This window comes from Microtus pennsylvanicus, chromosome 12, assembly GCF_037038515.1.
Source record: "Microtus pennsylvanicus isolate mMicPen1 chromosome 12, mMicPen1.hap1, whole genome shotgun sequence".
NCBI lineage: Eukaryota > Metazoa > Chordata > Mammalia > Rodentia > Cricetidae > Microtus > Microtus pennsylvanicus.
The window spans coordinates 75,996,804-76,022,827 of record NC_134590.1 but is presented as its reverse complement, the minus strand read 5'-3'; the positions used below and the strand labels follow the sequence as shown (position 1 = coordinate 76,022,827).

The 26,024-nt window shown below is 39.0% G+C and overlaps 1 long non-coding RNA gene across 1 annotated transcript in view; it reads left to right on the top strand.

Moving 5' to 3' along the window:
- The window catches only part of LOC142832328 (uncharacterized), an 85,798-nt gene extending 68,852 nt beyond the window's left edge, over positions 1-16,946 (top strand). The window contains exon 3 of the long non-coding RNA XR_012907225.1: positions 16,822-16,946. This is a non-coding gene — a long non-coding RNA (uncharacterized LOC142832328). The remainder of the gene's footprint in view (positions 1-16,821) is intronic.
- The last annotated feature ends 9,078 nt before the right edge of the window (positions 16,947-26,024 follow it).

Sequence of the window (26,024 nt, the reverse complement as noted above, 5' to 3'; positions counted from 1 at the left end):
TTGCACCGAATGGGGGTCAAACAGAGGGTACTGAAAAGGATGGACTCCTGTGGTCAGATTTAGTCCTGCAGAAAAGGAAGGACATAGAAATGGAAATAAGTAGAAATAGCACTGGTGCAGCTTTTCCCCTTCTGTTGTAGTAGGAGCGGTGGGGCTGCGTCCCCGGCACCCGGCCGCCCCCATGGCTAGCTTTACCCGAAATAATTACATGGAAACTGTATTCTTTTAAACACCGCTTGGCCCATTATATCTAGCCTCTTCTAGGCTAGCTCTTGCACCTGGACTAGCCCATTTCTAATAATCTGCTGTAGCCCATGAGCTGGCTTACCAGGAATGATCTTAACCTGCATCTGCCTGGGGTAGAAGAATCATGGCGACTCAGCTTCTTTCTCCCAGCCTTTCGTTCTGTTTACTCCACCCACCTAAGGGTGGGCCTATCAAATGGGCCTAGCAGTTTCTTTATTGCTTAACCAATGAAATCAACAGATTGATATATGACACTCCCACATCACCCTTCCCAGTTTCTTCTGTCAAAGCTGCTCCATCATGCAGCTCTCTAGTACAGTGTTTCTCTCTTTCCCCAAGTGGAAGGTACTCTTCTAACACTAATTTCTGCTTGCAAACAGTCGGTTCTCATAACTGTATTGAATACTAAGACGTATTTCGCCATAAAAGTTTAAGTTTTGAACTAAGTCAAGATTATGATGAACTGTTGCTACAATGGATATACACACTAATACGCAATTTTTAGTTTTAAAGTTTGTGGAATGTTTAATTCAGAACTTTGGCCCAACTACTTGTAACACTCAGCTTCACACCGTATTTGTCCACATGACTTCATTAGCATATTCACACTGGCAATAGTAATCAACAACACCATTTCTAATCACTGCATTCATCATGATCTAGACAGCCAAGTGATGAGCTAAACCCAATGCTTAGCAGTATTGTGCTTTTAGTTGTTCTCAAACCTGAGATGATTCTATAGCTGAAGTGAGAATTAATTTGTGATGACAGCAGAGATACTTAGTGAAGACAACTGTTTCCTACGAAATTTGTGTGCGCATAGAAGGCCACATTCATTGTCTGCTATTTCTTAAGCGTCATTGTTTCCTGTTTCCAAAGGTTGAAATGTAGGCTGGTGAGATTAATAATCCCAGATAATTACATGATTTAAGGGCTTCAAGAAATCCCTCAGGGCTAAAACTTAAGATGCAGGAAAAAAGGTAGACAGGATTAGAGATTCTCAATACTACACAATTTCAAATGAAAAATATTGTTGACCACAACTGTAAATAGATCTTTTCACACTTTGCTTGTTTTAGAAGTGTTGCTAACTTTTTTGCAGGGTAGGTTGGATGCAGCATTTAAGGTATAGAGTAATTGTGTTATAGATCTATCTGTTGGGGGGGGCAAGGCTCCACAACTCTGCATTTTGGTTGGTTGTGGGTTTCTATAGTGAACTCTGTCTCTTGTAAAGAGAAATTTCCTTGATGGGGGATAAGGGCTATACTGATCTGTGGGATCTGTGGGTAGAGGACAAATTTAAAATGTAGTTAGCAATTATGCTGGTTTTATAAAGTGGAGGTTGGAGCTTTGTCCCCTAGTGCCATGGCTTCACTAGCCCTGAGTAGTTGGCTTCGTTTATAAGACCAGGCATGATTTTCCTTGTATTGAGTGGGTCTTAAATCTTATCAGAGAACTGTTGGTTACCACCAAAATATGCATGAAACTACTGCAGTCTTAAGGTTATGGTGCCATGCTGGTTGTTGATGTGGCTCATGGGCACCATAGCTAGGCAGGACTATTGGTTGCTTCTCTCCTTTGAAAGCTTGCATGACACCTTCTGGTACCATGGAAAGTAGTCCTCATGGAAGAAGCTTTCATATCAGTTCCAGCTCAGGACATCTGAGCTCTACATCTGAAGCACATTGTGTCTTCAGCAATAGGGTTTTATCTTCCACATCTGGGAAGCCATCAAAGCCAATAGTAATAGAAATAATATCTGGCTAACAACTCAAGAGAGGATTTCTCATGCTTAGTGATGGTATTTTTGTTAGATGGGCTACAATTATAAAAGAAGAGGCAGAAAGATTATAAGAAATCAGAGGAAGAGGGAGGGTTTGTGTGTGTGTATGTGTGTTTACATGTGTGTGATTATGTCTTTTAGGAATGTCAGAAGCTATACCTATAGAGTTTCGCTAAAGTGGCTGCCTAAATATGAGATGAATAAGGACACCTATATGCATGCTAGCATGGAACAGGGGAAACTCAGGGTATGTCTGCCCTGCATAAAGAACTACAGGAAACTAAAGAATGCTGAGAATGGGAGAACTAATCTTCCCTGGGGTAGATTACACCAATTGTTTATCAGTACCAACTGGTCAGTCCTGAAAACACATGCATACAGTAACATTATATGGACCGTGTAGGGTGTGTTTATTTGTTTAGGAATATACATGCATACATACTCACATATCTAGCAACAGTTAATGAAGAAATAGGCCATGAGTTTGAAAGTAAGGAGAGGCACATTAGAGGGTTTGAACAAAGCAAAGGGAAGATGAAGAATATGATTTAATTTTATTATAATCTCAAAAAAAGAAAAGAGTCAGGCAGTGGTGATACACACCTTTAATTCCAGCACAAAGCGGGCAGAGGCAGATGGATCTCTACAAGTTTGAAGCCAGCCTGGTCTACATAGCTAGTTCCAGGATAGTAGAGCTGTTATATACAGAAATCCTGTCTCAAACAAGCAAACAAAAAGAAGTAATTTAAAAAGAATTATGAAAAGCCATGATAAACCTATTATTTTATAGATGAATTTAAAAATGATGAAAAGGAAAGAAAGAGTAGAGAAGAGTGACACTGTGGGTAGGTGTGACCTACAGGTTACTGTTTGCAGGACCTGCCCATTGCTGCTAATATGCTTGAAAAATTTAGACCTCCTGGGATTTGAAATTTCCCTGAATGATACAGAGGGCAAATAAGACAGTAGTGTGTTCTTACCACTGGACAGTGCTGCATTGGTAGTGTGATACTACAATACAATTATTCAAGTCATACACATAAGCTGCTGAAATGTCAGTGTGCTGAACGCTGAATGATACAGCCTTGCTCGCATGGCAATATGCAAGGTATGAGGAAAACGCTCCAATATACTTTGTTCGTTTACAGTGTGATTGGCCCAGCAGGACCAGTTGGAGTTTCTCTTTTGCCTAATGTCATTTTTCTTTTTGTATTTCATGAATGTAAACTATTTTAATAATGTGGACACTCACCCTAAATTTTTCATTGTAATGTAATTGTACAGTTTTTTTTTTCACGGAGTATTTTGGATGTTAGCACTCTGGTAGCTGATGTATGCTGTTGCTTCCCATTGACACAGTACTGAGGAAGCATCATAAAAGTTGCCTTAAATACACATACATATGTGGCACACAACAGGGTTGCACACTACTTCGCCGTCCTTCCCTGGGGAATTATTAATGATGTGTTTTCATCTTAAAGATAGTCTACAATATCTGACCTAGAACAATGGTCTTCAAAATAGTTCAGGGGAAATGTTTCCTTTGACCCAGCCCATCAGGCTGTAGTGTGTGGGATCTGGGATGAGTCACTCTCTACTGGGTCTCTTAGGCATCTTCCACACAGGAAATACAACCCACTCTCCTGCCAAGGGCCAGTGACTGGTACATAGAAGGAAGAGGAGAGACCAGTTGAGACTCACCCTGTCTCCTGCACTCCAGTTTAATGCATTTTAAACCAGTATCTCCTCCTGGAACATGACATAGGAATAAAAATGAGTCAGATCGTTTGCTTCCAAAAAGTTAATAATGCATTCATATATTTGTGAACTTCAAAAAATGAACCACTACAAATTTGAATTTTAATTCTGTTGTATTTTTTTCTCAGTAGGAATTTCGGACTCGTGTTCAGGTTTAATTTTTATGATTCTGGTATCTCTGCATTGTTCACCCTAAGATAGTCTGGAGCAAGACTGAAGGTAGATGTTGCCGATAGAGAATCTCCAGGAATAAATGATTCCTACTGACACCACCTAAGAAAAGAATAATTTTTAAAAAAACATTAATGTCTATAAAAGCCTTGAACAATCTTCTTGTCTTAAAATGCATTTTTAAAAATTACGGCATGCAACTGAAAACTGACATTTTATTATTTAATCATGTCCTATTTTAGATGATGTGCTAAGAGGACACGTTATCATGCACATTTTCCTCCATATGAAATGCATTAAAGTCATAGAATCATGGAATTGAGAGGTACTTTAGGGATTGTCTTGTCAAATGTCCTTCTTTGGCAGAACAGAGTGCAGAGACCTGGAGCTGTGTCACCACACAGACACTGGATGAACATTTAGGACAGCTCTGGATTCTTTACTCATTTTCCCCCTCTAGAAAAACTGGATACCTGTCACACCCAGGAAAGAAGAAGCAGTGACATATATCAAATGATAGAATTCATTTGCTTTTCCTGGGTCTGTCGTTGAATGCCGATCTCCACTTAATTTACCTCTGCTTCTGATTGTTTGTGTTCTACACACCTTAAGGAGCACACACCTTAATCCTAAAGGAAAAGAAAAGAAATATTGGCAAGAACATGTAGGAAAGACTTGTCTCTAAGTTCTTATAATAACCAGGCAACAATATGACACATTTTAATGTTAATACATATTTTACTCACTCTCTATAATGAATAATGATTTAATGGGAAAATTGGATGTGGGCATTTAGAAATGGTCTTCTCTTATAGTTTTATAATACAAGAATTATTGAGATTTTAGTAAAATGTAGGCCACATTAAGACATGACTTCACCATGTAGAGTAGGGATATTGTGATTACACTCAACACCCCCTTTCAGAACACTTACTACCACTTATATAATGAAGATGTTATTAAATAAATGCAATTTTGCTGAATATAGTTTTAAAAAATTAATTGTATTTTATATGTTTGGGTCTTTACCTGCATGTATATCCATGGACCAATTTTATGCCTCGTGTGTAGAGATCTGGAAGTGGGCATCAGATCTTTAGGAACTGGAGTTGCAGAAGGCTGTGAACTTTCACAGGGGAACTGAGAATTGAACCTTGGTCTTCTGGAAGAGTAACCAGTACAACACTTAACTCCTGAGACATTTCTTCAGTCCCACTCTATGTAACTTTGTAACTGCTTATTTCAAAACATGAAAATTTATGGACACATTTGTTCTCAGATCATCCATGGGCATATGGTTCACTACATTCTGTTGTCTGAAATAAGGTCTGAAGAAAAATTGGAAAGTAGGTCTCAATATTTTCTTTCAGTTTAGTGCCTGGAGTATCTTCTGAAAAATATTTTAATTTTTTATTTGTGTTGTGTGTATCTGGGTGAGGGTGCACATGTGACAGGTCAGTTGATGCCTTCCGGGATTTGAACTCAAGTTCATGTGCCTTGACCAACTAAGACATCTTGTTGGCCTCTTGTAGTTTCTTTTGTAAGTACCTAATGCGTTTTATAGTCTGGCTTGAACTAGGATTTTTGCCTTTGTTCCTTTAGTCTGAAACCTGGAAAATAAGAGGGCTACCTCACTATGCTTTGTCTTTGTTGGCAATTTCAGCACTACCTCTTTGAGTTTCTCTTACTGGGGAAAGGGTTTTCAATATTTGTTGTTCTTAAAAGGAGTGTTAGGTCTGAAACAGGAACCTGAAGATCAATGCCCCACTTCCACCAAACTAGGTCAGTGCCATGACACTCATTCAAAGGTATGGTGATGCTTGGGAGAAAGGGCTGAGGGCCTTTCTCACAGAGTTGCATCTGGACCAGTTTGGGAACATAGACAGAACCCCAGGCTCGTTTCCAGAAACACCAAATCAGAACCATCAGCAAGCTTAGCAGGGGATGTACATGAATGAAAGAAAGCAGGTACTGCTGTAGTATATTACTATATGCTAACTAATTAACCATGCAAGCCCCGCAAATTATATCATGAGCTCTGGATTGTGAAGATTAAGTATACTTGTATTAGAATTTATTGAATTAGTAAAAAGTTAATCTGAAATAAGAATAAAAATGTAAAAAATAATTACTTTCTAATAAAGTAATGCGACACAAATGATAAAATTGAAATAAATGGTAATTGTGTAGTCATATTATTTCTCTCTGACTTCTGGGTTTATATTTTTAGAACTTTAATCAGCTTCAAAATGAGTCTCATATCTTATTTAATCATCCTCAGAACATTCTTGTACTAATGGTAAAAATAAAAAAAAATGTTGGAATGAGTTTTCTCCTTTCATAAGGATTTTTTTTCTTTTTGTCCCACCAGCCAGCTAACAGATAATGACTTGGAGGCTTATTATTAATTATGAAAGCTTGGCCTTTAGATTAGACTTGTTTTCAACTAGTTCTTGTCACTTAAATTAACCCATATTTTCTACATTCTACCATGAGGCTTTTATTGTATACCATTCTGTATGTCTTACACCTTCTGCGTCTTACTGGCATCTATCATACACCTATATTCATCTTGAGTTTCCTTTCTCTGCCAGGAAGGCCTACATATTTTTCCTGCCTAGCTATAGGCCATTTAACTTTTCGGTAAACCAGTCAAAAGATGCCTTAGGCAGAGACACATTTACAGTATAAACAAATATTCCATTTGTTTGCAACATTTGCAACTTTCCCCCCTTTTTGTCCAAATAAAAAGGAAAGGTTTTAGTTCTATCATAGTAAAACTATATACAATAAGAACAATTTATCAGGTAGGAATTATATTTACAATGTCTAGTCTATCTGTATTTGGCAAATTTAGAGAAAATATTCCATTATCTATACTACCTTGGTGAGTCAAAAATTGTGTATCTAATTTCCTTTCTATCCTAACTTGTATTACCATCTCCAAACTATCTTTTTAGTTATATTTTCTTAGATGAACAACTTAAGCTTTTATGTCTCTCAACTCTATATATTTTACACCAATCTTGTGAGTTTCTTTTCTAAATTTTGTAACAAGGAAAACTGTAACTATAACTATCTAGTCTTCAGTCCTGTCAGGGACCTTAGAAGGATATGATGTAACCTGAGTAAACAGGAAGCACAGACCAAGCAAATTCCAAATCTGTAGACATTACAGAAGCAACTGGATGCCTGGACAGTCACCAAAGTTTCCTTTGCAATGTTGGAGCATTTGTCTTCAGCCTTCAGGCCTAGAATATCTGACAAAATTTTCTGTGAATCAGAGATTTTTGAAGGACTGTCCTACCTTGTCTTGTCAAAGTTTGGCAGTCACTTTCTTTTGTATCCTGCTTTTCCAGCTTGGACAGCATAGTGTCACCAGTCAAGGTAAGGGCTGTTTCTTACTCAGATGGCTATCTTTGCCAAACTGAAAGCAAACTCCATATGGAGGTTTTTCAATGCCTATCATCCTTTTTTGAAGTAAATTGGTGCTGCAAGGAGGAGATATATTGCACTGTCATGATAAGTCTTAGACATTATTAAAACATTTTCAATGGCATATTCTGTAGGTTTTAGAAGTGTTTGAAAATTATATGTTTATTTAAAGTATATCTTTGTTTGACCTTGAAAACATACCTGATTTAGTTTAATTGTTATAGATGACTGTTAACCTTTCTTTCTTTATTATCCTAAATAAATTTCTAACACTAAAGCTTTACATTGCATTTTAAATGAACTGCTTAGGTACAATACCTTAAACAAAAGTAGAAATAAATATACATTATAACAAAAATAACCTTAAAATGGTGTTAATGTACAAACATCCATACCAATGTAAAATATTTGAGACTAGTGGTTGTTCAAAAGTATATTCAACCATCACCCTTTTATCCCATCATTTTAATGCTATATTCCCCCCCCCCCATTTTTTTCCTTCAGAAAAAGATTCCTGAATCTAATCTCCTTTGTTTGGCTTTTTTCCTGATAGTGACCAAAACAACTTGTAAACAACTTCCCTAAATGATGACAAACATTCATAATCCACCAAATGACCAAAACCCACCCACTTTAGTGTTCTATATTGCTTGCTGTTGTTTTGGAATGATAGCATATTTATAGACCCCTAAGAAACTTGGAATAATGGTCAAGTCCTGGGAAAGCTAGCTGCATTACTTATTTACTTAGTCTCTGTGTAATGGAAAAGTATAGAACTCACCTGAAATCTTGGCTAGATAATTTGTGAGGTTGGACCATCTTAGCTAACAGCTTTGATATTATGAATGCAGGATTTTGAGGAAACTGTAACAGAGGCATTCTGAGAGGCTGGATCACTTAGACTGCTTGTCTTTATTGGTGCCTAGTCCTCTTTTTCTAAAATCACCTAAGCTTTTAAAGGTAACATATGGTTACCATCTCCAGCTGATCTGGCTTTGTGGGAGCCTAGGCAGTTTGGATGCTCACCTTACTAGACCTGGATGGAGGTGGGTGGTCCTTGGACTTCCCACAGGTCAGGGAACCCTGTTTGCTCTTCGAGCTGATGAGGGAGGGGGACTTGATCAGGGGAGGGGGAGAGAAATGGGAGACGGTGGTGCGGAAGAGGCAGTGAAAGACCCTACAGACCCCCTCCTCAAAACCTGTAGCTAGCATGCTCCCGGGGGAACGTCCTGTTTGCTTTTAAAAAATTCTCCGGATCAGCAGCCAGCCTGCTCCCGCAAGAACATCCCATGTGCTTGAGAGAGCAGAATATATATGAGATAGAGATAGAAAGATGGCAAGGCAATATGTCAACAAAGCAGGTTAGCTATAAGATAGGAACAGGATGATTGTTGCCAGGCATCCATGCTGAGAGAGGAAACCATTCATGCCCCCTGCTGCATTCCGATAACCACGCTTTTGCTTCTGTAAACTTGCTTCTTGCTGACACCCATGCTGAGAGAGGAAACCATTCATGCCCCCGCCTCATTCCGGTTGACCGATAACCACGCTTTTGCTTCTGTAAACTTGCTTTTTGCTCTTCCCTATAAAAAGACCTCCCCCCAGTCTGCAGGTGCGCAAGTACTCCGAAAGACTTGCTGCCCACAGGTACCTGTGTTTACTCAATAAACCTCTTGCTAATTGCATCCTGTGGCCTGGTCTCGAAGTGTCCTGGTTCTGGGGTCTTCATCAGAGAGGAAAGGTCCTCTTTGAGGGTCTTTCAGCAGAAATCTTTAATAAATAAATAAAATGTAACATATGTATCTGCATTAACACAAGTATGGAATATGCAGTGTGCCCAAGCCAGTTAAAGATGATTTTTTATTCTATATTTGAGCAGGTAAAAAACAGGTTAACTTTATAAGTTTGTTTAGACTGTATAAGCAAACCTGTATCCATGCCATATGAAAGCATGGAATGTAATAATAATAAATCATGAGGACTCTGTAGCCAACAAGATTTGTCATGTCTCATCCAGTGTCAGAACTCTTTCTGTGTAGAGGGATCAACACACACTGCAGTCTTTTTTGCTTTTTTTCCCTCATGTCTGTAGTCAAGATCCTCAGGAAGTCTCCCTGATCAAATCTGCTCTCTATTAACGTTGAAGGAATCCATAACTTTTCATCTCCTTTGGAAAGAAAAACATAACCTTTCCCACATCCCAACATAGTCCTCAGCTTTCATTCTGAAGCCAAGATGTCTCTAAAACATATAGGCTGGATTAATTTAAAAGTTCCTTCCATAATCCGATGTCTCTTAGCAGCTGCCATTTACTGAAATTTAAAATCAAAACACCATCTAGGACCTAGATGCCCTGTGTATTTCCCATCCTTACTTGGTTTATTCTTTTTTTTCATTGCTTTACTCTTTCTTTAAAGACTTTACTTATTATTTTTAAACTATTCATTTTTTATGACTGTCTATACTCATTTTCTTTTCTTTCTTAAACACCTAAGTACATTTTTAATGGATTTTTGTCGAGCCCTACAGTTTTTCTCTGCTCCCCTCCCTGCCTCTCCCCACTCCTTCAACGCTAAGTACATTTTCAAGCATACTGTATCTGTTTAGAGGTTTTCTTGGTCTCGATGTGATGGTTTGTGAATCTGCAGTGTTTTCTGACCACATGAGCAAAATCTTTTTTTTTTTCATGAGCAAAATCTTAAATGGCTTGGATAATCAATCACTGTGCTGCAGTGATGGCTGGCCCCATCTATCTCAGATCTGTGAGAGCCTAGCTTTATGCCAGCGGCACCAGCCACATTTATGTACCCCAGCTCTAGTAAGTTGTTGTGTCTGTCTGTAGCAAGTGTTTGTACCCAGTGCTGACTGATCATGTGCACAGTTGCACAGCAGAACTTCTTGAAACCTGCACCTGTGTACCCAATCCTACCTGAGAGACCACAGTTGCCAGGAAAATTTCTTAGGCCTTATGTGGATATTTGAGCCTCCACATTGGATGCCATATGTAATGTGTCGGTGATGTGGGATTCCCCTCTGTATGCTCTAAATACGACTGGTTAACGAATAAAGAATCTTCCTTGCTCTAAGATAAGATAGAGTAGAGCTAGGTGAGGAAAACTAAACTGAATGCTGGGAGAAGAAGGTGGGGTCAGAGAGAAGCCATGGAGCTGCTGCCAGAGACAGACATGCCAGAACTTTGCTGGTAGGCCACGAGCTTTGTGCCAAAATATAAAATAATGGAAATGGGTTAAATTAAGATGTAAAAGCTAGCCAATAAGAAGTTAGGGCTAATTGACCAAGCAGTGTTTTAATTAATATAGTTTCTGTGTGGTTATTTCAGGAGTCTGGGTGGCCAGGAAATGAACAAATGGTGTCCTACTACAAGTCCTTTTTTGTCCCACCAACCAGGTCACAAATAATAACACAGAGACTTATTTATTATTAAAGGTTGGTGTTAGCTTAGGCTTGCTTTCAACTAGCACTCATAACTTAATTTAACCCATATTTTTATTAATCTACATTCTACCATAAGGCTTTTACCTCTATACCATGCTGTGTGCCTCATTTGTCATTTTTCTGGCATCTATCATGCACCTAGATTCATCTCACATTTCCTCTCTGCCAGGAAGTTCCACATATTTCTTCTGCCTAGCTATTGACCATTTAGCTCTTTATTAAACCAATTAGAAAGCATCTTAGGACCATTAGAGTGTAAATACCTATTCCACAACATCCTCTTTCATGATTTGATTGCATTTACAGTACTACCTAGTAGTCTAAAACAGTTTTTGATTTTGTTGACCAAAGTCTTCTTCCATTTCTAATAATTATGGCCTTTTCTTAGTATTCTCTTTTGCTCTAATTAAGGTTAAAATTCAGAGTAATCACGTCAAGGTCCTACTACTCTTTATTTTACACATGCACAGGGTATCTATTTGATTTTTCTCTAGTCTTCATTAGATTTGTGAGTGCCGTCAAAATGCTTAAGCATATTTTTGAGGAAACCAAATGAGAAGGCTGAGAGGATCCAACTGTGACAAAGGTGATGTGTAAGGAGCAGGCGAGAGCCAGGACACCTTTGCGCTAAGGGGTCAGTGTCTGGAGACATGCTTGTTTGGCATAGCTAGGTGGGACATTCCACAGGCAATTAGTAGGGAGAGGTCCAGATTCCTGCTCAATGTGTTAAAAAGTACAGTGTGGCTCCCATAAGAGGACAGATCTAAAATCGTATAGCCCTGGTGCTGAGAAACTTTTCAACAGAAGAGAAAACCCCAATTATGTTGGTTAAACAAAGGAAAGGGCTAAGCAAAAGAATAGTTTCATGGACCACAGTGTCTGTGTCACCAGAAGCACACAGAAGAGAAAGGGGGAAATAAATAATGATCCCTTTAAGAGACCAAGTCAGAATCCTTGTTCTTATTTTTCATCTCCCACCAGTCTCGGTTTTCGAAATACCTGAGATAGGGCTAGATTCAGGTATGATACATCTGTATTGATCAGCATTCTGAGACTGAAAAAAAAAAGCCAGAGATAATTAGGAAAAGATGCGAGAAAGGTTTACTCTGGCTCATAGCATTAGAGGTCACTGGTTCCTTGGTCTTTTTGCTTTTGGGCTTGCGAAAGGCAGTAAACCATGGTGGGGAGTGCACTGGGGTACAAGGTGCTGTCTTCACAGTGCCTAAGTAACTAAAGAAAGGAAGACTATGGATCTCATCTGGCCTTTGAGAACACCTCTGTAATGACAGCCAACACGTCCTTCTCTAAAAGGCTTATCACCTTATAGTGCGTCACCCTGGGAGCAAAGCCTGTTTTTAACACATGGCTTCATCTTAGGGGTTCCCAGATTTAAACTCTAACAATATCTGAGGCATCAGAAACCTACTTGCAACCTCAGTAAGCATTTTCTTTCTAGAAGTTCTGCCAAGTTTGTGAAATTGTTTGCATTCCCTCAATTTCCTGGCATTCACTTTGCTTCCTAATTCCAACACTCAGAGATTTAATGGGTTTAAATCTGAGTATTGAGGAGGATTCCATAGATTTCCTCAACCTGTTTCAGGCCCCATAAGACACAGATGTAAGAACCACAAGAGACTCTGAAACAGTTGGAACACTTCCCACAAACAAACTCCGGCACCTTGGGCATTTGCGTTATTTGCTGTTTCTTTTCATCTGTTTGCTAATGAAAGGAAGTCCTGCTCAACTAAAGCAAAGAAAAAGAGACCCTGTGGGTTTCTACAGCTCTGTGACCCTTCAACCACGCCATTACTAAAAGCAATTAAAGGCTTTTTGTAAAGTGATTACAATAACAATAATAATAATCTTCATTAAAATATTAATTCATTTTTATCCATTAGTAAATATTCTGCTATAAAAGGAATGGAGAACATCTCATTTGTTCGTTTCTTGTCTGACAGAATTTTAATCCTTAGAGGAGGAGGGTAAGAAACTAGATAAACTTAATTGTTAATGTAATCAGATTCTTAGTTTTGTGAGGAGGCTTTAAGTTTGGCTTAAAATTAAGTTGGTTTCTTCCTAATATTCATGCCACTCTTGCTAAAATTGGTATATCTTGGCAGGCCAGTTGTTATTGCTGCTTGTAAGTTTCATGGGTAGGTGATGTCACTGATGACTTTTCCCCTCCAGCTCCCTGCAGAGCATCTTCTGGCAACTATGAAAGGCAACCAGTAGGGATTAAACCTCCAGTTCAGTACCAGCTTGATCTCTCTACATCCTATGACTCAAGCTGATGGAATCTTCAGCAGTAGGATATTACCATCAAATTCTGTAGCACAGCAAAGACTACTGCCTGCATTGTTTTGGGCATTTATGGGATTCTACTGAACAATAACTTGAAGGGAGATGACATAAACGTGGCCCTTCGAATTTGTTTATTAGCCTTTGGCACGTGGGAGAGGAACTTTCTCCCTCTTATACGAGACATCTCAACTTAAGCCTTTCTATATATGCATGCATATATTCTTTTAGGGAGCTTCTGAAATAACATGGTTCCATTTGGCTTTTTTTTTAAGGTCTTTAGTGTTAGTTATCCCCCCTCTCACTGTGTTATCTGCCCTGTCCCATTCCCATCCTATGTCTCACTCCTGTCATTCTATTCCTCTTTTGCTCTTCATACCTCCTATGTTCTGGTGCAGAGTAATCTAGGATGCCTTGAATATGTGTCATTGTTATTGGTTTAGTAAAAAGCTGAAAGGCCAATAGTTAGGCAGGATTTCCAGGTACAGAGAATTCTGGGAAGAAGAAGCGCTAAGAATCCAGACAGACATGGAACGAGTCTGACACACAAAATAGGGTAGAGGTAAAAGCCACCTGGTAGAATGTAGATCAATAAAAAGACAGGCTAATTTAAATTCTAAGAGCCAGATAGGAACAAGCTTAAGCTATTGGCTGGCCTTTTATAATTAATAATAAGTCTCCATTTCATGATTTGGGAGTTGGTAGGCAGGACAGAAAAATCTGCCTACAGTATTCTACTACCCATTCCTTTGAAACTCCAACCTCCATGGCCTTTCTTTAATTTCCTAGATGTTATAGGTACTTCAGATTAAACATAACATATACAGACTAAAAATTAGGGTTTTTTAAGGATTAAATTGCCTCATTCAGGATGATTATTTAAAGCCCCATCCATTTACCTGAAAATTTTATAACTTTGCTGCTAACGTGGCCAAGAAGCCATAGCTGGATAGGTCATGGGCCCCAAGAAAGAACTACTATATTACTCTGCTAAACATAAATATATGTTTTTATACTAATAGATTAATTCAGCTCTCGCCCTTGTTCAAGAAGCTTTGTTCTTCATCAGCTGGTGATTAATACAGTCTCACAACTAGTCAAAGTTCAGAAAATAAGATTATGGAGTGTTTAGTCATAAATGAGATATCCACACCACATGCTTCTCTCCATGTAAAACTTCTACGATTCAGTGATCATCAGAAAGGAGGGTGTGGAAAAATTGTGAGGGCCAGAGGTAGCTGAGAATTTCTGTAGGAAGGAGAAAATGTTTTATTTATAACCTGCTTATGTTCCATTAGAGGACTCTTCCCCCATGCACATAGCTGACACTACTATGTGGACTCGGGGTTGAAAGGCAGAGCACATGAATATGGGAGGGAAACGTGGTGATGGGTATGAGAGGAGTTAGAGATGGTTTGATCAATTCACATAGCATGCATGTATGTGATTATCAGACAAATCAAAAACAAAGAGGGAAAAGTTATTTTATTAATCAGAAAAAACACAAATCCTCAATAGGTGAGATTTATTAATGGTCAGATCATGGACTATATTGATGTTACTGCATGATTGTCAACAGCAATATGTAGGCAGATGGGTTCAATCGGATAGAAATTAAGAGAAAATAGATTTGGAGCTGGAGAGATGGCTTAGTAGTTAAGAACGCCTATGACTCTTGATAAAAACCATAGTTTGGGTTCCAGCACATACATGGAGCTGCTCACAATCATCTATAACTCCTGTGGTAGGGGATTTGAGGCCTCTTCTGGCTGCCAGGGGCATCACACCCATATACACAATACAATCGCACAAATGCACACACACACATACACACACGCACACACACACACACACACACACACAGAGAGAGAGAGAGAGAGAGAGAGAGAGAGAGAGAGAGAGAGAGAGAGAGAGAGATCCTTAAAAGACAAAATAAGCTTCTTGAGGGAAACTGCAGAATTTATGAATTTGTGGAAACATTAAATGAAGATGAGACAAATTAAGTTCATAATTTTAAAATGTGTTTTTAATTGAAGCCCCAGTAGGAAGCACAAGAAACTCCCTTTGAATGGTTGATCCGGGTAGTCCAAGTGAATCCCATAACAATATAGATTACTGATGTAGGCTTTGATTTCCTCTTAGTGGTTGAGGGTAACCCCCCTATTGCTGAAAAAATCACACACTTAGAAGATAGGACTCAGATGACTCGAGCTGGCCTTTCTGATCTGAAATCCTCTTTCCTGTAGTCTGGCTTCCATGGTATTTTCTAGCAGGGGAAGGAAGCAACTCTGTAATCCTATCTAGCTGGGACACACAGCAACCTACCAGCATGTCAAGATTTCATAAAGGTGCAGGAAGTGGCACTCACATGTTGGTAACTAGCTGTACTTGAGATCCACTCAAAGAAGGGAAATCAGGCCCAGTACTGGAAATCTTGCCAACTTCCCAGGGCTGTTGGGGTCATGGATCTTCAAAGAGAACCTGCCATGACCTCCTTTCTAGACCTGCATAATTCCTTACTACATTCTAAATCTTATTCTTATACCCATGGGTAAGTTAATAATTTAAAAGGAGTTGGGTGATAAGATGAGGGAAAGAGGGACATTTCTTTTGGTGGTGGGCTTTGTATCTATTTTGACTCTTATTTCTATCTCTTATTGCCTTACTGTGTAGAAGAGACAGACCGCCAACCTATGAACCTTCTTCCTCAGCCTCCTTGGACTGTGCTTATAAGTGTATCCATTCTTTATTCCTGCTTGTCAAGAGAGATATTTTCAAAAATACATCTTATTGGGAATACTTAAGGAATAAAATATAACATTAGAAGTGGGCCTGGTGGCAAAGCTTGTGATCCAAAGAGTTTGGAGGTAGAGGCAGAGGGTCATGATTTCAGTTCCATCTCAAATCACCAAAGCTAAGCTAAACCAAAACAAAACCATGGTGTTATGAAGTCTACATCTATTAAAATGGTTAGTGTAGTTCACTAAACAGATGAGAATTATCATACTATCATATTTATCCATTTTCTCTGCAAAATGAACTACAGTATCCTTATTTTGCTAAGGGCTTGAAGGCAACAGTCTACTAGTATTATGAGTTGTATTGCATTTGCTCATCCTCTGTATTTGTGGACTTGTAGCCTTTGACCCACTGGACCTATTTTCTCCCAGTCATAACCTACAAGTCCCTGTTTTCCAGAGAGATGGCTGTCATGGGAAATGAACTTCTCGTCTTCAAGAAGAACACAGGGGACTTTGAGGAAAATGGTCATCTTGGTGTTATTCTCAATCACACATTCCTATTTTATTATCAGATCTTAGTTCAACCGAGAAAAATCAACACATTTAAATATTAATCATTCTGAGCAACCGACTCTTGATTCAAAAACCTGGCTTCTATTAATAGAACAGATAATGAACCACTTTTGTGCAACCCATGAGCACACTGATTAATACGTTTCACATGTTATTCAGAGAGATGAAAGCGAAGGGGATAATAACCGCGTGATGAAGTGATTGCTTCAGCTTCATGGGATTATTGTTTTGCTCCTTGCTGCTAATACCCAGATACACTAAATGTTAACATCAGATGTGCAGAGTTATAAAATGTCTGAATTGTTTAAAAATTATTTTTTACTTTTATACATTTTCTAGAATTCCTTTTTTTTTTTTCAGGAACCAATTCTTGGGCTGGTCAACTCTGTTGGCATATGGGACTTCTATTTCACTCTTCAATGTCTGCATAGTCAATGGACCTTTTATTTCTTACCTTGGGAAGTTCTGCTTTTTCCTTCTGTGTTAGTGGATGATTTTTATTATTTTAATCAATATTATATATACATATATATATTCATTTTGAAAGACTTAAAGAAATTTTGACTTTTCATAGACCAGTTTATTCTTTTTTTATGTATTTTTTTATTGATAAAAGGAGAATAAAGAAAAGAAAGAAAAAAAAAACAAATTTCCACCTCCTCTCAGCCTCCCATTTCCCTCCCCCTCCTCCCATTCTTCTCCCCCTCCTCCCACCCCTCTCCCCTTCCCCCCACTTTTCTCCCCCTCCCTCTCCAGTCCAAAGAGCAGTCAGGGTTCCCTGCCCTGTGGTAAGTCCTAGGTCCTCCCCCCTCCGTCCATATCTAGGAAGGTGAACATCCAAACTGGCTAGGCTCCCACCAAGCCAGCACATTGCGTTGGATCAAAACCGCGTACCATTGTCCTTGGCGTCTCATCAGCCCTCATTGTTCGTCATGTTCAGAGAGTCCAGTTTTATCCCATGCTTTTTTTTGGTAACAGTCCAGCTGGCCTTGGTGAGCTCCCAGTAGATCAGCTCCACTGTCTCAGTGGGTGGGTGCACCCCTCGTGGTCCCGACTTCTTTGCTCATGTTCTCCCTCCTTCTGCTCCTCCTTGGGACCTTGGGAGCTCTATCCAGTGTTCCAGTGTGGGTCTCTGTCTCTATCTCCATCCGTCGCCAGATGAAAGTTCTAGGATGATATGCATGATATTCGTCAGTATTGCTCTAGGATAGGGTCATTTCAGGTTCCCTATCCTCAGCTGCCCAAGGAACTAACTGGGGGCCTCAGCTTGGGCACCTGGGATCCCCTCTAGGGTCAAGTCTCCTGCCCATCCTAAAGTGGGTCCTTTAACTAAGAAATGGGGTTCCGTGCTCCCCTATCCAACCTTCCTTTATCCCGATCCTCCTGTTTCCCCAAGTCCCCCCTCCTTTCCTTCTACCTTTTCTCTCCCCATCTGGAAGAAAGAAAGCATCTTCAACAAATGGTGCTGGCACAACTGGATGTCAACCTGTAGAAGAATGAAAATAGACCCATATCTATCACCGTGCACAAAACTCAAGTCCAAATGGATTAAAGACCTCAATATCAGCCCGATAACACTGAACCTGATAGAAGAGAAAGTGGGAAATACCCTACAACAGATGGGCACAGGTGATCGCTTCTTAGGTATAACCCCAGAAGCACAGACATTAAGGGCAACATTGAATAAATGGGACCTACTAAAACTGAGAAGCTTCTGTAAAGCAAAGGACACTGTCACTAAGACACAAAGGCAACCTACTGACTGGGAGAAGATCTTCACCAACCCCACAACAGACAAAGGTCTGATCTCCAAAATATATAGAGAACTCAAGAAACTAGACTTTAAAAGGCTAATTAACCCAATTAAAAAATGGGGCACTGAACTGAACAGAGAATTCTCAACAGAAGAAGTTCAAATGGCCAAAAGACACTTAAGGTCATGTTCAACCTCCTTAGCGATCAGGGAAATGCAAATCAAAACAACTTTGAGATATCATCTTACACCTGTCAGAATGGCTAAAGTCAAAAACACCAAGGATAGCCTTTGCTGGAGAGGCTGTGGAGGAAGGGGTACACTCATCCATTGCTGGTGGGAATGCAATCTTGTGCAACCACTGTGGAAGTCAGTGTTTCGGTTTCTCAGGAAATTCGGGATCAACCTACCCCTGGACCCAGCAATACCACTCTTGGGAATTTACCCAAGAGATGCTCTATCATATGTCAAAAGCATTTGTTCAACTATGTTCATAGCAGTATTATTTGTAATAGCCAGAACCTGGAAACAACCTAGATGCCCTTCAATGGAAGAATGGATGAAGAAAGTATGGAATATATACACATTAGAGTACTACGCTGCGGTAAAAAACAATGACTTCTCGAATTTTGCATGCAAATGGATGGAAATAGAAAACACTATCCTGAGTGAGGTATCCCAGACCCAAAAAGATGAACATGGGATGTACTCACTCATAATTGGTTTCTAGCCATAAATAGGGACCACGGAGTCTACAATAGGCGAATCTAAAGAAGCTAAGTAAGAAGGTGAACCCAAGGAAAAACATATAGTTATCCTCTTGGATAAGGGAAGTATACAAAATTGCCGGGGAGAAAAGTGGGATGTTGGGGGTGGGGTGGGATGGCAGTTTATTCTTTTTACATCTTAGCACATACTCAAAAATTTTCATTTGGATTGGAAGCTTTGTGTGTAACTTCCATACTGAAGAAGGGATCATGAGTCAAAGCTCCAGTTTCCTCTCCCCTAACCATGAGCCTTACCAGTGTTTTGCATCTTTGAAGTCTTTTAAATATTTTTCTTTGTATGACATATTTTGGTGACAAATAGCCTTTCAAATTTTTATATTCTCTCTTACTATTATTATTCATTATTTTTCTTGTATTCGAGAAAACTTTAATTTTATAATATGTTTATTTTTAATATAATCATGTAAATTTATCTGACTTATTCACTCTTCTCAATGATCCACAGAATAGCATGTATTTATCCTCTTTATATAAAACTTTATATGTTCTAAGTTATTTCATATCTCTGAAGGTTTTTTTTGTTTGTTTGTTTGTTTGTTTTTTTTTTTTTTTTTTGGTTTTTTCGAGACAGGGTTTCTCTGTGGTTTTGGAGCCTGTCCTGGAACTAGCTCTTGTAGACCAGGCTGGTCTCGAACTCACAGAGATCCGCCTGCCTCTGCCTCCCGAGTGCTGAGATTAAAGGCGTGCGCCACCACCGCCCGGCTATATCTGTGAAGTTTTAAACATATAAGCAGGAGCCAATTTTTTCTGATTTCAAGAACAGATTAATTAATATTTTATCATGTATGTTTTCTCAGAACACTTTTCCCAATCTATTTAAAATCACACTTTAAGAACAACATTGTGTTCCTTACTTTCAACTAACGTTACGTCATCCAATCCTAGTGGAAATGGCTCACCAAGACCACTGACAACTGGGACATTTTCAGGACTGCCTTTCATATACTCCTTGCTGCATGCACTCCTATTAGCTACCTCTATCTGACTCCCTCTATCTGACTGTTGTTTGCCTGGCCTCTCACTTGTCCTTGAATTGCTCTAGCATCATGAAATAAAATTTTGAAAAAAAAAAGTTTTCTAGTTTTCTTCTTGACTTTCAAATGAGTGCTTTGTTTTTCTGCCCAGCTGTTCCAATTGCACACAAATTTTAGTGATTAACCTCAGCATTGCAGAGTTTTGGGCTTTTGGGGATTCATGGATCCCAGGTATGAATTCAGACCCAGCTGAAGATGGTCCCATCTGTATATTTTAGAACAAATCTTGTCATTTCCTCCTATGAATCTTGCTTCCCACCTGTATTCTACATCTCAGCTGTCACCCTATTTATTATCCATTTCTCTATGCAAGACATACAAGGATAAGTTACACCCTTTGCTATATTTTGCCATTAAGTTTATATGTAGTTATTTCTAATTGATTAAAAAGACCTATGAATTATATTAATATTATTTTGAAATGAATATTTACTTTTCTTATTAAGTTTCAGCTTAAAACATTTAATGATAATGCAGTCCTTGCACCTGCATTTTATGTTTTCTACATTGGCTTTTATACTTAGGATTTTTCTTTTCTTTTCTTTTCTTTTCTTTTTTTTTTTTGGTTTTTCGAGACAGGGTTTCTCTGTGGCTTTGGAGCCTGTCCTGGAACTAGCTCTGTAGACCAGGCTGGTCTCGAACTCACAGAGATCCACCTGCGTCTGCCTCCCGAGTGCTGGGATTAAAGGCGTGCGCCACCATCGCCCGGCTTACTTAGGACTTTTCTCACGAGGAGGTATTCTTCAACTCAAAGCCAGGGATACAATGCAGTAGCTGTGATGTAAGAAACAGCTTTTTCTAAATGTCTCACTGAAATACCTGGGAAGGCACAGGAAACAGATGCAACCCATGACTGCACCCGACTTGAGGAGCATTCCATGTCAGAATATGAGAAAAGAGATCCCAGACAGACATACATTCTAAACAGACTCATCATATCTCATGCCTCGTGCTAGACTGATGTGCTCCTAAGAGATGTAAGATATAGAAACAGGATCAAGAGCTGAGGCCTTTCCCCACTGCCTGCTTCCTGAGTCTGGATTGCTGAGAAAATTACACCTTCCTCACTGCCTGGTGAGAGGGAACTCTGGTCAGCTTGTTACTTCCTCTTCTTCTTTTCTACTTTTGGACCCTTGGAACCTCTTGGCTGTTAATAGAGTGGGTTCTGCCTGTCTCCACCATCTCTTCTACTAGAAGACAAGTCATTTGGGACAGGGATGGTTGGTTAATCATTTCTGCATCTCCACTGTCCCAATGACCCTGCGCATTATTAGGAATGCAATGAAAATTGGATCAGTGTTTTGATAGTGTAAGAAGTTCTGTCATATACTTCCAGACAAAATACTGAAAGGAAGTATTTGCCATGCTTAATACATTATTCTTTCAATACATTGTTATCCTTCTTTTTCAAAATGTAAGTTCTCAAAAATTAAATCAATTCTTTCTTATGTACAAATAAAAAGAAGCTACATTTCTCTACCTGGCAGTGTCACACATGGCATAATATATTCATAAATTAAAGTGTCATCTTCTAGGATAAGCCAGCGTGTCATTTCACAATACTAACTTATGAAAGGGTGGAACTTCAAACCCAAGTATTACCAACAGAAAACAAGAGATAAAAAAGAGAATCTCAGTTGTAGAAGGCACAATAAAGAAATAGATTCATCTGTCAAAGAAATATCTATATCTATATGCTCCCCAACACAAAACATTCAGGAAACTGGGACTCTACAAAAAGACTAAACCTATGATTAACAGAAATAGAAGAAGGAGAAGGATTCAGCTTAAAGGACCAGAAAATATTTTTTAACAAAATCATAGAAGAAAAATTTCCTAACCTAAAGAAGTACATGCCTATAAAGGTACAAGAAGCTTACAGAAAACTGAATAGATTGGATCAGAAAATAAATATGATAATATAATAATTATTATATAACTATAATTTATATAATTGATATTACTATATAATAATCAAAACACTAAAGACACAGAATACATAAAAGCAGACCTGTTAGAATTACCCCTAACTTCCCAATGGAGACTCTAAAAGCCAGAAGGGCCTGGACAAATGTCCTGTAGACTCTAAGAAACCTGGGATGCCAGCCTAGATTACTATACTCAGCAAAATTTTGATCACCATAGATGGAAAAAACAAGATATTCCATGATGAAGTCAAATTTAAGCAATATTTATTCACAAATCTAACCCTACAGAAGGTACTAGAAAGAAAACTCCAACTTAGGGAGGATAATTGCACTCTTGAAAATACAGGCAATAGACAATCTCAAAACAGCAAAGCTCTAAGAAATAAAATACACACACACACACACACACACACACACACACACACACACACACACGCTACCACCACCAGCAACAACATAATAACAAGAATGAACAGTCATTGATCATTGATATTTCTCCCCAATAAAAAGACACATACTAACAGATGGATCCAAAAGCAGGACCATCTTTCTGCAGCAGAGGAGAAACACCTCCACATCAAAGATAGGACTGGTAATGATTTTACCTCAGGGTTGGAAGAATATTTTCCAAGCAAATTGACCTAAGTATTAGCTGGTATAGCCATTCTAATATCTAACAAGTAGACGTCAAGCGGATTTGAAATCAGACTCCTGGGGGATGTTCCCAGATTCTGCGCCTCTCCTCTCTCCACATTAACTCTATAAAGTCAGTTCGAGGCGAATTCCATAGGCCCGTTGTCTACACAGGCAGTGTCCTCACTGCAGGTCTTTCATGTACACATTGAGGCTTTACCTGGCACCCAACTCTCCTACCTTTTGCTCCATCACTGTGGCTTTTTTTTAACATCTTTTAAAATGTTTCCTTTTTAAAAATTGATTTTTTTTAAAATTTTTTGAAATCATAATATAATCACATCATTTCTGTCAGGGTCCGATGCCCCAACATACAACTACTTTTCCCTAACAGTACCGGTATGGAGGCATGGGAAAAAAATGAGACACAGTTCACACAGGAATATCAGAAGTGAGTCTCCGTGTTTATTATTCAAACAGTTTGTATTCCCCTAGGTAAACCAAGGTGGAAGCTCATTAATATTCTCTTTCCAGGGATGCTGGGAGTACAGTCACACCTGCAACTTGGTCAACCAGCTTGGAATTTACACCTCTTTCCAGGCGATCTACTTAATAACAAAGAGAAGGAGCAGAACATCCTGAACTTTCTGTTAGGTAGCCACAGAAACCATGGCCCAAGAACTTGGCTGTCATACCATGTAGGAAATATGGGCCTACACATTTCCCTCTTCCCTTTCCTCCCTCTAAACCCTCTCATGTGCATCTGCTGAGATGATATACATGTAAGAAACACTGAGCAAGTTGTTTTTCTATATTGAGGAGTGTGCGTGTGCGTGTGTGTGGTGTGTGTGTGTGTAACAACAATTAAAAAGAAAACAAAGACATGACTTTGGTTCAAACCTATTTTACAGTGAAATGTACCTGTGACCACAGTAGCTACAGCTCAAAGTCAGTGAGGGCTGGCATCTGCTCAGCTCCATCTTCTGACTCCTATAACTTGGTCCTGCGCACCTCCCTTCAAATAATGCTTGCTGTCCCTGCCTTCTTCCTTCATAACTATGCCAACATCGTGTACCCTTTGAAGTCAAGGAATGTCATGTCAGCTGATCTTATATCAAGTGATCCACTGATCCCTCTGTTTTGTTTTGATGTCTATCTTTCCCAGCATAGCTAAGTTGACCATGTTTAGGAGCAACATGGAAATAGAATCGCATCTCTTACTTCACACGCATTTTGGCACAGTTGTTTATCCACATCACGTCACCGCTGCTCTCCATTAGCCCCCTTACAGCTAAGCTGAGAATCTTACTAATATTTAATGTTACAGAACTGAGAGGAGAAAGTGATAGAGAAGAAATTTAGAATGAAGACCAGTTTATCCAGTGACTCACAGTTCAAAGACAGGGAGCTAGTTCCGAAAGAGAAATCAGATTACTGTCTTCTTAACTCGTCTCTTGTCTTGGATAGTGAGTGTGAATGAGTCTATCCTGCACCTGTTGGGCTAGTGTGCACTTTGACCACACCATGCATAAAGCAGTCATAAAGATGCAGTAATAAAAACCATGCAACAATGCCATGTGGCTGGAAAAAAAAAAGATTTTCTTCCTGTTTTCTGTTTCAACACTCTTAAACATTTCTGTCGTGTGTCATTCCATGGGAATTCACAGGTTATTTCTACTGTGAAAATAAAAAAAAATCCATTGCTATAGTATGAAGTTCTCTGTTTTTATTTATTTTATTAAGAGCATAAACTTGAAGTGTTATTTCTTCACCAGGCGAGAAGAGGCAAGGAACATCTTTTTCAGGTTTATAACAACTATAAAATTTGAAAACCTTGACAGTACATACTTTATATACTATTAGAGAGTGATTTCATGAATCATTAGGATGGACAGGTTTAGCAAATACTATTAAGAAAGATCATCATAGCTGAAAAGAACTTTTTTGGGCAATTGTTTTTAAATGATTTACCTGTCACTATCCGTTAGCCAGAGCTATTTTGTTGTTAGAATCATGACACTGATAAAGAGAAAGCCATCAGCCTGTGTACCACAGATAGTGTAAAAGACAGGCAGGACTCCATTACCAGAACCAATACTAATGCAGACGGCTTCCGCTTTCCAGCAAAGGTGAGGGAAACTTGCTTTATGATTCTTCTCGCCTTCAGGTCAAGTTCTAGGGAAGAAATATGAAACTGAAAGGGAGCTGTGTAGTAGCCTTCCACAGCAATGAGAGAATGCAGACTTTTATGTAAGTGGCAGCCTTGCTAACAGAGGACGTTTGAATTATAAGGCTTCACAGTTTGATAAGAGTGGCGGGAGCTTAGCTTGAAAATACAATGTGTGAGTTGGTTCTGGGCATTCTGTCTCCTGTCACAGCTCACTGAGATGACTCATCAGATTTATAGACGTGAGGGAAAGGTTCTCATTGCTTTGGAAATTAGAAAAAGAGATCTCGTTTTAAGGAAGTAAAGTAATTTGTTCTACTTTTGCCAATGGATAGAAACGGAAGTGCCAGAGAAGTGACAATCCTGCCTCCCCCAAACACAGTAACGAGTCCCTGGAGGACATGTGGGGATATTCTGCAGATAAACCTGTGGGGATCCTTGAGGCAACATCTCATGCTTCCCCCCACACTCCAGGGAAGAGGGCAGAGCCCAGAATCATGTCGCACAAATACTGCACAGGGGAGATTGCTTTATCTGTGCCTGACTCACAGGGTCCATGCCTCCGTGAATTTCCAGACATTAGATCAAAAACAACGAACACTTCCCACAGTTCTCCCCGTAACAACAAGCTGAACAATACTAACCTGGTATCAGTATAAGGATATCAGTGGCATCTTCTCCACACACTTTAAAATACCTACAACATAGAAATGCAAAATGGGGACTTGCAAAGCTGCATTTATGGCAACAGGCAAAAGTGAAGTAAATCCTGACCTATGCTGATTCCAGTGTTCCATTCCTGTCCCTGAAAAGGCAGAGACCTCGAGACCTCCAGTTTCTAAAGGGAAAAAAGGGACAAGTGTTGAAAACTAGGTCCTCGTATACAATCATATTAAAAGGCATTATTTAGCAACATTTATTCAATGAAAGAATTCTAAGAATCTTATGAAAATTATAGATGTCCACCCAAAAGAACAGGTATGCCAGTATGAGTATGAGGAAATATTTGATAAAATTTTAGGGGTTTTGCAACGTCCCTAAAACTCACTTACTGTTTCATGCTATGATTTACAGAGGAATAGAACCATTAAGATAAATTAGATATTTGTAACTCTGTATGTTAATAATCATATCTATTTTAGATTTACAGATAGAGGTTCATAGATATAGGCATGGAGAGAATATACATATAGTATATATATAAAACTATACTATATAGTTGTATAGCTATGTATTTATCTATTATAGTTATATAGAGAG